General features: G+C 42.4%; 1 protein-coding gene across 2 annotated transcripts in view; it reads left to right on the forward strand.

Annotated features, from left to right (window-relative positions):
* Positions 1–6796: 6796 nt before the first annotated feature.
* Positions 6797–12995, forward strand: part of svila (supervillin a) — a 79973-nt gene continuing 73774 nt past the window's right edge. For both annotated transcript variants that reach the window (XM_079181923.1, XM_079181925.1), the window contains exon 1: positions 6797–6899. The gene's annotated coding sequence lies outside the window, so the exon portion shown is untranslated. The remainder of the gene's footprint in view (positions 6900–12995) is intronic.

Below are 12995 nucleotides of genomic sequence, written 5' to 3' on the forward strand. Positions count from 1 at the left end.
TGGGCTCATGACGAGGGGCGGAGCGGCACAGTTTAATGCGCTCGACAGACACGACAACCCCATGCCAAGAATGGCATGCAGCAATGAGACAGACCCACGCAAACGTTTTCGCCTGAATCCTCAAAAATGTTCATGAAAGAAATGAAATATTACTTAATATTATGCAAGACAATAGCAGTGAGCTAGTATCTGCATTTCAGCAATGTTCAACTTGCTTGTTATAACTTTGTGTTTGACCATATTCCCTACCCGTAGCATGGTGTTGATTTGTGCACATGAAATAGAGACCTTCTGAAAAAGAGAGGCTTTACACAGGGTTGATGTAACCTCTGCAACACGTGATATTAGTTTTTGCATAACAGGGTTCATTTCAAATGTTGCGTAAAAGTTATGACATTACTTTTTCTTTCCAGCATTTTTGTCAAATGAGTCAGATATGTTAAAAGCCAGAGATGTTGGAGACACTGGGTGGAAAATGAAACTTTGGAAATAAAGCACATTGTGAACTTTTTAAATGCCACCAAATAGTTTGGACGTTGACATGTTTCTTGGAGGACTTTCAGTGCACCTTACGTAAGAACTGAATGAAATAGTTTATGTAACTGAAATAATCTAAACTGAAGCTCCGGCTACTGGCTTAAAACTCTCTTGGTCTTCATTCAGCAAAGGGCGTTGGCTAAGGTGTCATCAGGTGACCTAAGTGTGGAATGTTGGTAACATGATAAAAGGAGATCTGCAGTATGTGCAGCTCAGTATTAAGTCCTTGTTGGACGATTCCACACCTCACAATTTATGTCCAATGCCAATGTTCATAGCCAATGCAGTGCCCTTTAAGTAGCAAGGCATAAAGTAAGGGGTCTACAGCACGTCTGACTTTTGTCAACAATCAGCTTTTTATTAACTGTAACGGCAGTCTTTCGCCAACCTAAATCCAATGTTTTAGTTGACTTACTTTAACCATATCTTAGCCATAGTTTATTTCCCATAACCACAATATTCCATTAACCTGAACCGTACCACAATTTACATTAACAGATACTATAGTACAGAGGTCTTCAACAGGGGGTCCGCAACATTTTTGGTTGATTAGACAATTTTTAAAATATATATATATATTTTTTTCCAAACATGATTCTGTCCATTATTCTAATAGTTCAGTATTGTATGCAAGATAACAGGTATGTTTATGCATGGCAGTGGCACTAATAGGCTATCACTCTTTTTCGTTTCCACATTTATGTTTTTAAAATGAAAACGTCAATTTGAATAGCTTGTATGCATGATTATCATGCAATTGACAGACAATGTTGATATTGGCATTGGTATCAGTTGACAAGGTATGTTTCTAAATGTCAGTGGCACGGCCCCCCTACTCACTGTACCGTAACATGTTTAAAATAAAAACATGAATATATCAACCTGTGTATTATTTGAATAGCTTAGTATTGAATGCACAATAAAGAGGTATGTTTATACATGGCACTAGGCCCAGTTTAAAATAAAACACAATTTTATACAATATATATAGTCGGGGGTCCCTGCTCCATCTCTCTATCAGTTTGCGGGTCCTTGGCCTGAAAAACGTTGAAGACCCCTGCTGTAGTAAGCTAAATGTTTTAAAAACGTTGGCATTGACAGTAATCTGGAGTTTTTCCAGAATTGTCCAATTACATTGTCAGGTCTGGTCACATGGTTAGTGCACCTTTGAGCTAACCTTGTTTCTCTCTTGATTTATTACCTCAGTAAACATTGTAAACATGAGTTTATGGTCTCAATCTCTAGTTTCAAGTCTTCTTCAATACAGCATGATGTTCATTTAGTACATTTTTGGTCACCCAAAAATGTCTAATTCAGTTGTACTTAGCACCCCGTCAACTTCTGGTTGCAAAAAGCTAAGATGACGATGGCTAAAAACCGAGAAGATGACGACCAAGTTGCAGCACTCAAGGCTTCAAAACAGTCGTCCACAAAGCAACGGGTGACCTCTCGCTGACTATGTCCACCTCCTAAACACAGTCTATGATAAACAGAGCTGCTAGCATGGCTGTGGATTCATAGTCTTGGTTATACCTTCTTACCTTTAAGGCCACAATTTTCACTTGGATACCAGAAATGTCAAAATATTATGGGTATATGGAAATTAAACCTAATTTGGACACTCCATGTGCTCTCCTCTAGTACCACCTTCAGGCCAAAATGACAGACGGTATAATCACATAACTACATTGGTAGGTTGCCATGAAACTTTTGACTTTTATGACCCACTGGTATTTCCTCTGGAGACACCCTCAGGAAAAACGTGATATTTTTAGCCCCCCTGCCAGTAAGGCTCTAAGAATAGAAAAAAATCATTGTTCATTGCATCCGTTCATAACCCCACATCCCATTGTAGGAAGTAATAAAATGGCACCATTTAGGGGCCACAATAGAGCTTTTACATTTTCTGTATCTTTGAATATTTACACTCAAGTGGAGATCTTTGATGGAGGCGTTACCATCACAGACTGTCTATTAATTGATGATGTGATGATCTATTTCAGATGGCTCTCACTCAGCCTGCCTCGGTTTTATGTGATGTTATGAGAACCTCGTGGTCGCCTGAGTTGTTCAGCGCATGCCAAACCAATGTGTGCCACAACGTCGCAACCTCAAAGGCCTGCGACGGAGCCACATGTGTTTCTTGTGCGTCGAGTGCCAAATGGAATTCGCCATCAAACTGTTTAGAGAGCATAACAGACTGTATTTCAGTCAGACTGAAGGGGCTGCAGTCAACAACATGGATCTCATGATACGCTTTCCCAGAGTCAAGTAAGTGAAATTAGAAATGCTGGCCTTCATGTTGCTCCAAGTAAGCATTATGGGATATCTGTCCAACAGCTGACCTGGTAGTCATGCAAGCAAGTGCACACACACACACACACACACACACGCACACACACACACACACACACACACACACACACACACACACACACACACACACACACACACACACATCTGATGGATTAAAATATAATATGCCACAAGGGGAAATTGAAAAGAAAATGTACTGAATCCTCATATGACCTGCTGTAATAATATTTTGTGAATACTGCTTCAAAGCTTGTTGTGAGCCTGCTGGTACATTCTGTCTGTCAAGTTAAGTAAAAATGGTTTTAATCACATAGCCCAATATCACATATATATCCAAAATTTGCCTCGGGAGGCTTTACAACATGTATAACATGTAAAATGATCTGATGGCCCTTGATGTGAAAGGAAAAAGCAAAACGAAATAAAACATTTCAAAGAAAAACACGTAATGCTTCTATAATCAACATTTGCATACCAACAACAGTTAAAATGACGACATGTGATGTGGAAGGCGTGATTTAAGCTGGACGCAAAAGTTTCCTCGTCACGAGTCGGCTCATGTCTGTGCGACCGTTCTTGCGGAAAGTATAACCGAGGCGTAAAGCCTTTAAAAACGTCTGGATGTTTTAGACTCTGTGCGAGTTTCTCTTCGATGCAAACCAACATTCTCAAAGCTCCTGAAAGTTCTCTGGCCATCCGAGCAGTTAGAACATTTAGAGTTAGAACACGGACAATTGGAAACGGCACGGAACCTCCAGTCTTACGGTGTGACATCTCTTCGGCCTTGGAACACTCGCGACTATCAATGCGCGAAGCATAAATCGCACTGTAACACTTCCATGCCCCTCAGCGCTGCGGCGTGTTTTATCATCGTTCATCTCATTGTTTTGGTTTTATGGCCCAAATCTTTTTGTGCAGGTTCACTCTCATCCCTCGCATCTAGCTAATGTCAACAAGCTGACTAACCTTATAACATAATTAAAAAAAAAATTGCTTTTTGTTTGTGCGTTTGTGTGATGCGGTGTGTAGTATTTGGCGGCATCTAGCGGTGAGGTTGCAGATTGCCACAAACAAAAGTTTGCCAAGTGTGCCAAGTGTGTTGGAGAACTACTGGGCCGAAAACGTGAAAACGCAAATGGTGAATGGTTATGTGGAGCCAGTGTTTGGTTTGTCCGTTCTGGGCTACTGTAGAAACATGACAGTCCAACGTGGCGGCCTCCGTGTCGATTCTAAGGCAATGAAAAAAAAACTATTCTTGTGTTCAGGTGATTATAAACTAAAGAAAAAGCCTTTTTAATAGGACATTCCATTTTTGCCAATAGATCCCCATAAATGCTACACACTGTTCCTTTAAGGTCAGTATAATCTAAACTGTGTGAGTCGCTTGCTCCTGTTAGCCAGCTAACATTGGTGGACCATTTCTCCTGTTTTCAGGTTTGCTTTAAGCACTCGCAAACCTTTCATCTTCATTTTTGTATGTTTAAGAATCAACATCCTGTCTACAGCCAGCAGCACATCTTATCTGATCAAATTACACCTCACCTTGGTGGGGATCAATTTTCAATAGATTTAAACAGGTACCAATGTAAAACAAATATACTGCATTTCTTATAGGTAAGCAAATCTTTTTTTTATGACAATGTCTAATGTCTTATGTTCCAGTCTTCTCTGATAAATGCAAATCAGTGTTCACTGGTTGAACTGTTCAGTTGTACAGTTGTAGAGAAGAGCGACAAATCTTCTGTAACAGAAGGTCACTGGACAGACTGTGGTCCGCCTGTCTGCCTTCTGGGTGTCTGATTTAAAACTTTCATATTGTAATTACTGGCATTCATGGAATGCACTACCCAACACTGCAACGGTCCTCCTTTGCATCATCGTCAAAGGTATTTGGTAGCAGCTCAGCAGCAACAAGAGCATTGTGTATGAGACTCCACTCTTGTAAACAAAGAGGACTTTATCTTTCACGGTTAACTCTTGATCAAGATACCGAGATATAGGGCATACATTTGCAAACGACAATGCCGCATAACTTAGAATATCATCAGGTCGAAGAAGGGACGGACCGAAATGTGTGGGCCTTTGGTATCAACCCACAGGTCCAGCCAATTAACTCCTCCTTTGTGTTTTCCATATGGCTGATGGTGAGTTTCATGTTCACTGCAGTCTCATCAACTATTCTGACTGCAGCTGGGGATCATTTGTTTGCCGTTGGCCTGTTTCCCTTGGCAACACGCCTCTGAAGTGCGGAGACTATTCAAAGGAGGAGAAGTGGACGAAGAGCGGAGGCGACAAGTCAGTCAAACAAAGTCACATGGTCACCTCTCCACCTCAGCGACTCACGTCTGATAGAAGACTGTGGCCCCAAACCTTCAAATAATGAAGCCTCTCTTCTCAAAAGGGGTGGATAGCAGCAGAGAGCGATCTATCTACCTCCAGCATTTTGCATTTTACAAGCCTGTTAAGTGCTGGAGTCGCAGAGATAGGAGCAAGCTCCAACTGTGGTCTAATCGAATGTTTATCCGGGCTTGTTTCTAATGGACAGGATATGTGGAAGGACTGTAAACTCTGCCATTAGAACGGACTGAGAATTGATTGTCCGTTGCACTGAGGCTGACCCCATAGGTCACAGCAGAAAAAACAAAAAGAGAGATGACCAGAGAATATTTAATAGACAAATAAGGAGAAAAGGACTTTTCAAATATCCATGTGCAGCAGAGAAAGGGGACGTGCAGTACACAATACACATGGTTGGTTTATTATAAAGAAGACAGTAAAGGTTTAGCAGAGACATGCTGCTGGCTCAGGCTCGTTTGACCACAGGTGAAAAACAACAGAAAGGATTCCAGAAGATTGAGATCAATGTTATTGGGATTTGCCTTCAAAATAAAAGCCATAAATGAGTAGCTTCTGAAAATAGGCAACATTGCGTACAGAGTATATTAGAAACTGTATAAGATGAATACTCACATACTGCCTGCAATTATTTGCATGATAGTACTTTTCAATGTTTTGTCTTTTTTTTGGTTTAAAGCTGCAACATAAGTTTAGATAATGTGCAGCTTGTCTTCAGCCTACACCCTTTCCTTCACTATGGTCTCCTTCGACATTAATTCATGACTCTGTGGATGTCTAAACACTAGGCAGTGACGTGCGGTGAGGTTCATGGCAGGTGAGGCACTGACTCTTTCAGAGTCAGATTTACAAATATCTGAACCCAATAGAGTAGCTTAAATCACCATTCAATTGGCAGCTTGCACATTGACTCCTGGTTGTTTTTCATATGAGCATTATTTACACACACATAGGTAAGGTACATATTTGATTGCACCAGGAGCGTCTGCTCCGCGTTTGAACAGGACATGCAGAAATTTAAGCGATTTTGACTATAAAAATGCTTGAAATGCTTGAAATCATACAGAAATTACATTTGTAGCACAGATCAGTAGAGAAATATTATTTGTTTTATTTGATCATTATTTGTTTTTTACTTTTCATGATGGCAGGTGAGGCAGACCCTGACACTAGGGTATACACCTCTGTTTACAGTTTTTTAAAATGTCATTACTTATAGACTGCAATAATGATCGATCAGTCAATACGATAACATGAGGTGGGATGGGATACTGCCGGTAGGAAAAAATAGAGAGCAGAATACAAGGAAAGGCAAGTACAGTATTGCATATGGGTCGATCAGCATTATAACCTATACTGAGCAAAATCCACTAGAAAAGAGATCTATTTCGTCCTCAAAAACAAGTCAATTTTAGCAGATGTCAGTACAGTTGTTCCGCAAGAAAGTCTACCCAACGTTCAAATTCAATTCGGCTTTTATTTTGAAATTTCCAGTCGGTAACTCGTTGTTTTAGTCTACAGTAGTTGACTTGACAGAAGAAGAAGTTTTACAGCAGGCGGGTCTGCTCCATCTACACATCCATGTGTGAATGACAGTCGGGTGTGCGTGCGTGCGTGTGTCCGCGGGATAATACAAGAGCGTTCGTGTTTGGGGGTGGTGAAAGAAAGTTGTTTCCTGCGGGACAGCGTCGGTAAGTTCATGAGCCGGAATGTTTGTGCATGTAACTTAAGTTCCATGTTGTCTTCTTACGCGAGGAAGCATCTTAACATGTTGGGAACTCACACATGGGTTTTCACACAGCGGCAGAAAAAGAGAAGAAAAGTTTGAAGTCTCGCAACGCGACAGCACAACGTGTTGCTACCAACGGCATCACCTCTTTGCGGCGATCAGGTGGTGCTTTTACGGACGTATTGTCTGGTATGGGATTTTTTTTTAAATAGTAAGAAAGTGTCCATCCGAGTAAGCCCATCCTCCGGCAGGTGGAGACTATTCATATCAGGCGACACCGTGCACACGTACATCACCTTAATTAGAAAAGTAAAGGGTGGAGTAACGCGTCTGCGCGTAACGTTAGACAACTTATGAAAACTCGAGACCCGAGGTTATTTTGTTTTATTTCCGAAGTCTGAACGTGGGTCACGCTGCCAGATGTATATTATGTTACGCTATGCATGACACCCAATACTGCAGCGGAGAGGAGACGACATTTGTCTGCGTTGCTACGTGCGCACCTAGTTCAGGAGAGAACGCGACGCCAAACTGCGTTGAAAATTTTGCTCATTTAAAGTTGCCAAGCACGTCGGCGAAGATGCATAGCAAAATAATGAAGACTTAAGGCCTTGCATATTTCACGACAATATTGTCTTCATTTCGGCATGTACATCACATACCATGCAGCGTTTATTGAAGTGACATTTAGACTTTTACAAGTGTCACGTTATCCTCAGGGGTTTGTCTAATAGAAAACTCAGGAATGGCCTCCCACCAGCAGCTAACTAAATGCTAAAATTGACAATATTATTGTAAAGTTTCCCATGGAGAATTATTGTTTACCTTGCCGAATTTACCGTAGCATGTTGGCGGCTCATTAAAAGTCTTACATTTCCTGTTCGTAATGTAACGTTACCCTTGGTGAGCAAATCAACTTAAACTTGTAGTTTTTCAAGCTGTGTTTGGCGTGGTGAATGCAAACACCCTGCCAAGTGTCTGTCTTTATCTAGCAAGCAAACTGCACACTGCCATTATTAGCTGCAGTGTGTGTGACAAACGCATCTCACGTTTACAGCTGAAGTTGAGTAAATAAACATGTTGTCACGTTGTATCACACCCCCAAACAGGGAACTGTCCACTGCTCCCCCCCCCCCCCCCCCCCTTTCCTTCTTTTTTTGCAAGTTGTCCTGTGCTTTCTAATCTGCCAAAATAAATAACCTGTCGGTAATGAGGAAGGCTACTTCATGTGTTTTTGCTCCACACTTGGAAGTGACGGCTAATTAGTGGCTGTTCCCCTCTCCACCAAACCTTCAAGATGTGAGGTCAGTGAACCCAGAGGGTTTGTAACAACACTGCTTGATCATTCTAATGGACAGAGAGTGGAATGACTTGGATTGATCTTTTTTTTCTTTTTCTTAGATTTGTGGCTCTAAGCGGCTACTTTTGAACTGAATCAGTTCCTCAGTTCCTTTCGCCAACTATCGGTACATTGTCTTTGTTTTCCCCGATCAGGAATGATATTATCTGCTGAAGATACTGCTGCGTTAGACCGACTGTCTGGTGTCCTCACGGGTATGAAAAGGAAATGTTTCCCTTTTGTTCATGTTCCTCCTCTTGGATGCTTTGGTCTCACTCAAGTTCTATCCACATCGAGTCAGAATATGGAACAGTTTTTTGACAGATGCTTGAACGTTTTTGTCCTCACACGTTGTGCGTTCATGGTATTTGCCCGTTCTTGCATGCGATACGGCTGCCTTTGCCTCAGTTTTAATAAAAAAACGCACATTTCCTTTTCCAACTTGAAGTTGGACTTATCAGCCTGACCTTAAGGCTCACATAGCATGAGCTTGCAAAACAAGGAACAACATTCTCAAACTTTCCTCTTCAAGGGAAAAAAAACACTATTCATTGTCTTTTCTTTTTTTTTTGATGGCAGCATCCGGTAATGTCTGTGCTGATGGTGATTAGTGTCGGTGTTGTTTTGGATAAAGAAATAACAAAGGGTGAACCCCAGTGGGGTTGGATCAAAGTGACTCTTCGCCCTCCAACCTGTCTGCTGACTTTCTAATAGTCTGTGGTGATTATTTGTGTATAGCGATGGCACTCCAGCAAACTGCCAGCCCACGAAGCCTGCCTGGCAATGAGATGTCATATCTTCTGGGGAAGTTTACTAAACAACCCTGCTACAGTATAATACAATGGCTAACTTGCTCTACCTGCATTAACATCAGTTATTTAAAAAAATCTGCCTGACTGGTAGCAATTGGAAGAGTCGTTTTTCATGTAAGATATTTGAACATGTCATAGCCGAAAAAAAGAACAGAGATAATTTAGTCTTTGTTGTGTCCCGCCCCTCAAACGCAAATTGGCCAATCATAGCGTAGGGTCGTCCAGGTACGACCTGGGTCCCACAACTATCCAGCTGTGCTCCGTAGACTCTATGCAGTTGTTTTCAGGCTGGTTTAGTGGTTTTGGAGCTAGTCATGGTTGAACGTGGTGTAAAGTGATACTCCTAACCTGAAGAGGTTGGGTTGGTGGGAGATGTTTCTGCGTTTAAACCTGCAGAGCTAACATTAGCATTATTAGTATGCTGGCATATCAACAACCCAGTGGCGGGCCGTCAGGGCCTGCAAAGCCTTCTCTGCTGGCCTAAACAGAATCACAAAGTTATAGCTATTTTATAATTTAATATTTTTTCTTATATGTATTATAATTTATAAAAATATTTTTCCCATTATCTTATTTTCTCATTGCACAGTTACTGTGCTCCTCAGTTGCTCTGCTTCCAGTGCAGCTTGTTTTAAGTAGAGCTTTTATCCAATCAGATTTCACCTCTGTGTCTCTAGGTAGAAGAGAGGCCCCAGCCTGCAGACTCACCCAGTGCTGCCATGTGCCGTTTAAATTGAATGGGGACGATATTGTTGATTCAACCAATCAGATCTTTAGTTTGGGATTCATGGCCCCACCAGAGCAGTTTGCAGGCCTAGTTACGTCAGCTCAGAGTCCAGATGCCTCTCTGCCAGCAAGGTGCAGAGTGTGCTGTGATTGGTCAGTGGGCGGGCACGTGACTATGTGCCCGCGAAACATGATTGCTAGCAGAGCTTTGTAGCAGACAGAGTTCAAGTGGAAATATTTGAAAGACATTTTACCTAGCTTTGTTTTTTTAATATGAAATGGCGGAAGGAGGAGAAACGGATTTAGTGGCGGAGTTACTGGGAACGCTTTTCTCAAGAAGGACATTTCTGAACAAACTGGACAGTAAGAAACGACCCCACAGCTAGCAGCCCTGACCCAGCCAGGAAAATGATTTGTATGCAGCGTCAGAAGCGTTGCACATGTTATGGCTGGGAATGTGTTTCATTTTAACTGAGCGTCGGTACTTTTGGAGAGACTCGAGTGGATCTACAACTCACAACCGCGGCCCGCCCTTCGCCGGTCCACGGCCGAAGACGACCACCGAACGCGGTCGAAGGCGACCACCGAACTGCGGCGGAAAACGGACAAGCGACCGGCCGCGGAAGACGGACAAGCGACCGGCAGCGGAAGACAACCGAACGAACGACGACGACCGAACAGCGGCGGACCACGGACAACCGACCGGCGGCGGATCCGGTTGGACTTCTTACTGGAACTGATGTACTGGGATTAAACTCTTTGTCAGCATAGACAGCATTTGGTAAGTGAACTAAGCTTCGTTTGTTTACCTCTACTGTTCATTTGTCTATCGTGGCGTTTTTATGAATAGTATTTGAATGGCTCGTGCTCGTGTGGTGGAATGCGTGGATCCGCTGCAGGTCTGCTGGATTGATTTGTTGCTTTGTTGTCATACGAATATATGCGACTGCTCTTGTGAGTTTGTCATTGTGTTACATTGATTTGGACTATATTGTCCGTTTTGGACACAGCGTCCCGTCATGCTCGTATTCATGTATCTGCACATTTTATTTCATTTGTCAAATGTTGCAGTGTTATGTGAATATGCGGCTTTTACACGAAACAAATAATAACCCCCGTATGTGACGTCATAATGAGGTTATTAGAAGTGGAGAACAGCACTGAAGGCCCAGGTATAAAATCCACGGCCCGCCACTGCAACAACCACTGTTCACACTACGCTACGTTAGCTGCTGAAGGTATAATGAATGTTTACGCATGCTGCTTTTGATTTTTAGTGATTGTAACCATGAATAAAGACCTACCCAGCTTTACGGGAACAGTCTTGTTCCATAAATACATTCTCTGTCAGCGTAGGTCACCAGGTGGTTCACTTATACATTGTGATCTGTAGGCTTTAGCTTCTATCTTTATCTTTTCAACCTGTTCCTGCTGCTAAATCAGTTTGACATCCTAAATATATCCTTCAAATGCATATTGTAGACCCTTCTGTTTGCTTATCTCTGAAATCCCTTTTGTGTTTGTCCAAAATTAGATCATGTTTATTCAGGGAGTGCAGTTAGTGACAGTGTGGGCTCCATGGTTGCTCTGTTTTATTTGGGTATGCTAGTCCAAGGCTCCTGGTATTGTGCATGCTGGCTCACAAAAATAGCACAGTGGGCACTCGATGGAATTGTGGCATCGTTATTGTTAATATCAACACTTGTGCTTGTCCCGCTTTGGCAAGTCAAAATGTGTGCTGTATAAAAGGCCCATAGGACAGCAAGGAGGACACAACAAATATGTTGTCGGGCTCAAGGTCAGAGGTCTGAATCTTCTTGCTTCAGTCCCAGTTTGTGGTTTAGGCAGAGAAGGATTTTCTATTGGATACAAATTCATGAGGAAAAACATTGTGACTCATGAGCCTTACACTGAAACGCTGTGTGATTTTTGGCTGGCCCAGATGAAAGTTGACAGTCTTGAGAGAAACATGGCCTCACACACACTTCAAGTCAGTTGGGGTTGCTGGGAGAAAGTCCGTCTACACAATGATGTCATACTAAATGCTGTGCAACGTTCATGTTTTTGCTTTAATTTGAATGACTAGGACCATTTATGTTTAATAGTTATTAACTACATTATACACAAATGTTCACCCCCCCCCCCCCTGAAGTTTAAGAGGACTTAGGTTCTGTGCAGCCATCTGGGTTTGGATATCCTATTCATATTGTATAAATCAGAAGAGAGGATTCAGAAAACTGTACTTGGATGATTCGCTCTGATCTGTGATGTTTGTGCTGGACGTGAACATTGTATCGATAAATGACCTCACCCCCTCCCTCATCCTCATGTCTCTTCCTCACCATTTATCCTTGACCTCGATGGCAGTGGTCATGAGGTTGAGGAAAGATGTGAGGGGGAATTCATGGAGACTTAGGAAAAGACAACCGCGCTGCTAAGAGAATCCGACCGCATTAACGGCAGATTTTTTTTTTTTAACCAGCTTGATTTGTAATCCATAGAAAAGGAGTACAGGGACAAACAGAATCACACCTCCTCAGAGGGATGTTTTTAGTTTATCCATTGTGTACTGCCGCAAAGTATTGTGGGGCGGCATTTCCTCCTTTCCTTTCATAAAGGATGGTCCAGTGTTCCTTATGCTAAAGGAGATAAGAAAGGAAGCATTGAAGCACCTTTCCTTGGCATTTAGAGAATTCAACCTGCTCTTATCATAGATACGTCCGGGTCAGTTAGCAAACTAACTGATTGCGGCCACTTTGAGATGTTTGCTGTCTATCCAACATGTTGGTCCCTGATCTCAATGGGAGACATGTCCACTGTGGTGTAGAGTTTTAAGTGACATCTACAAACCAACCAATGGGTATATTGTCTGAAAAGCAACGTTGTAAACACCCATATCATTATGCACATAGGTGTCCTATGAGCAGGTCCTATGTCGGTAAGTTAGAACAAACAGCACCACGGCCAAAGTTAGATATTTTCTCTGAGCGCTGCTCCTCACCAGGCGTCTCATCAGCACATAACATAAACACAGAGTCACCGATCAGTGCACTTGTCTTGTGAGTGTTCCCAGGGTCTCCACCATGTGTGTTTCGGTGGGAGAAACCGCCAGCAGAGATTAGTTACATAAGCCTGCCGGGGCGTTACATCATTGTTTTGGGGGGGCCTGGGGCTCATGGGC

The sequence above is a fragment of the Pholis gunnellus genome, assembly GCF_910591455.1.
Source record: "Pholis gunnellus genome assembly, chromosome: 20".
Taxonomy (NCBI): Eukaryota; Metazoa; Chordata; class Actinopteri; order Perciformes; family Pholidae; genus Pholis; species Pholis gunnellus.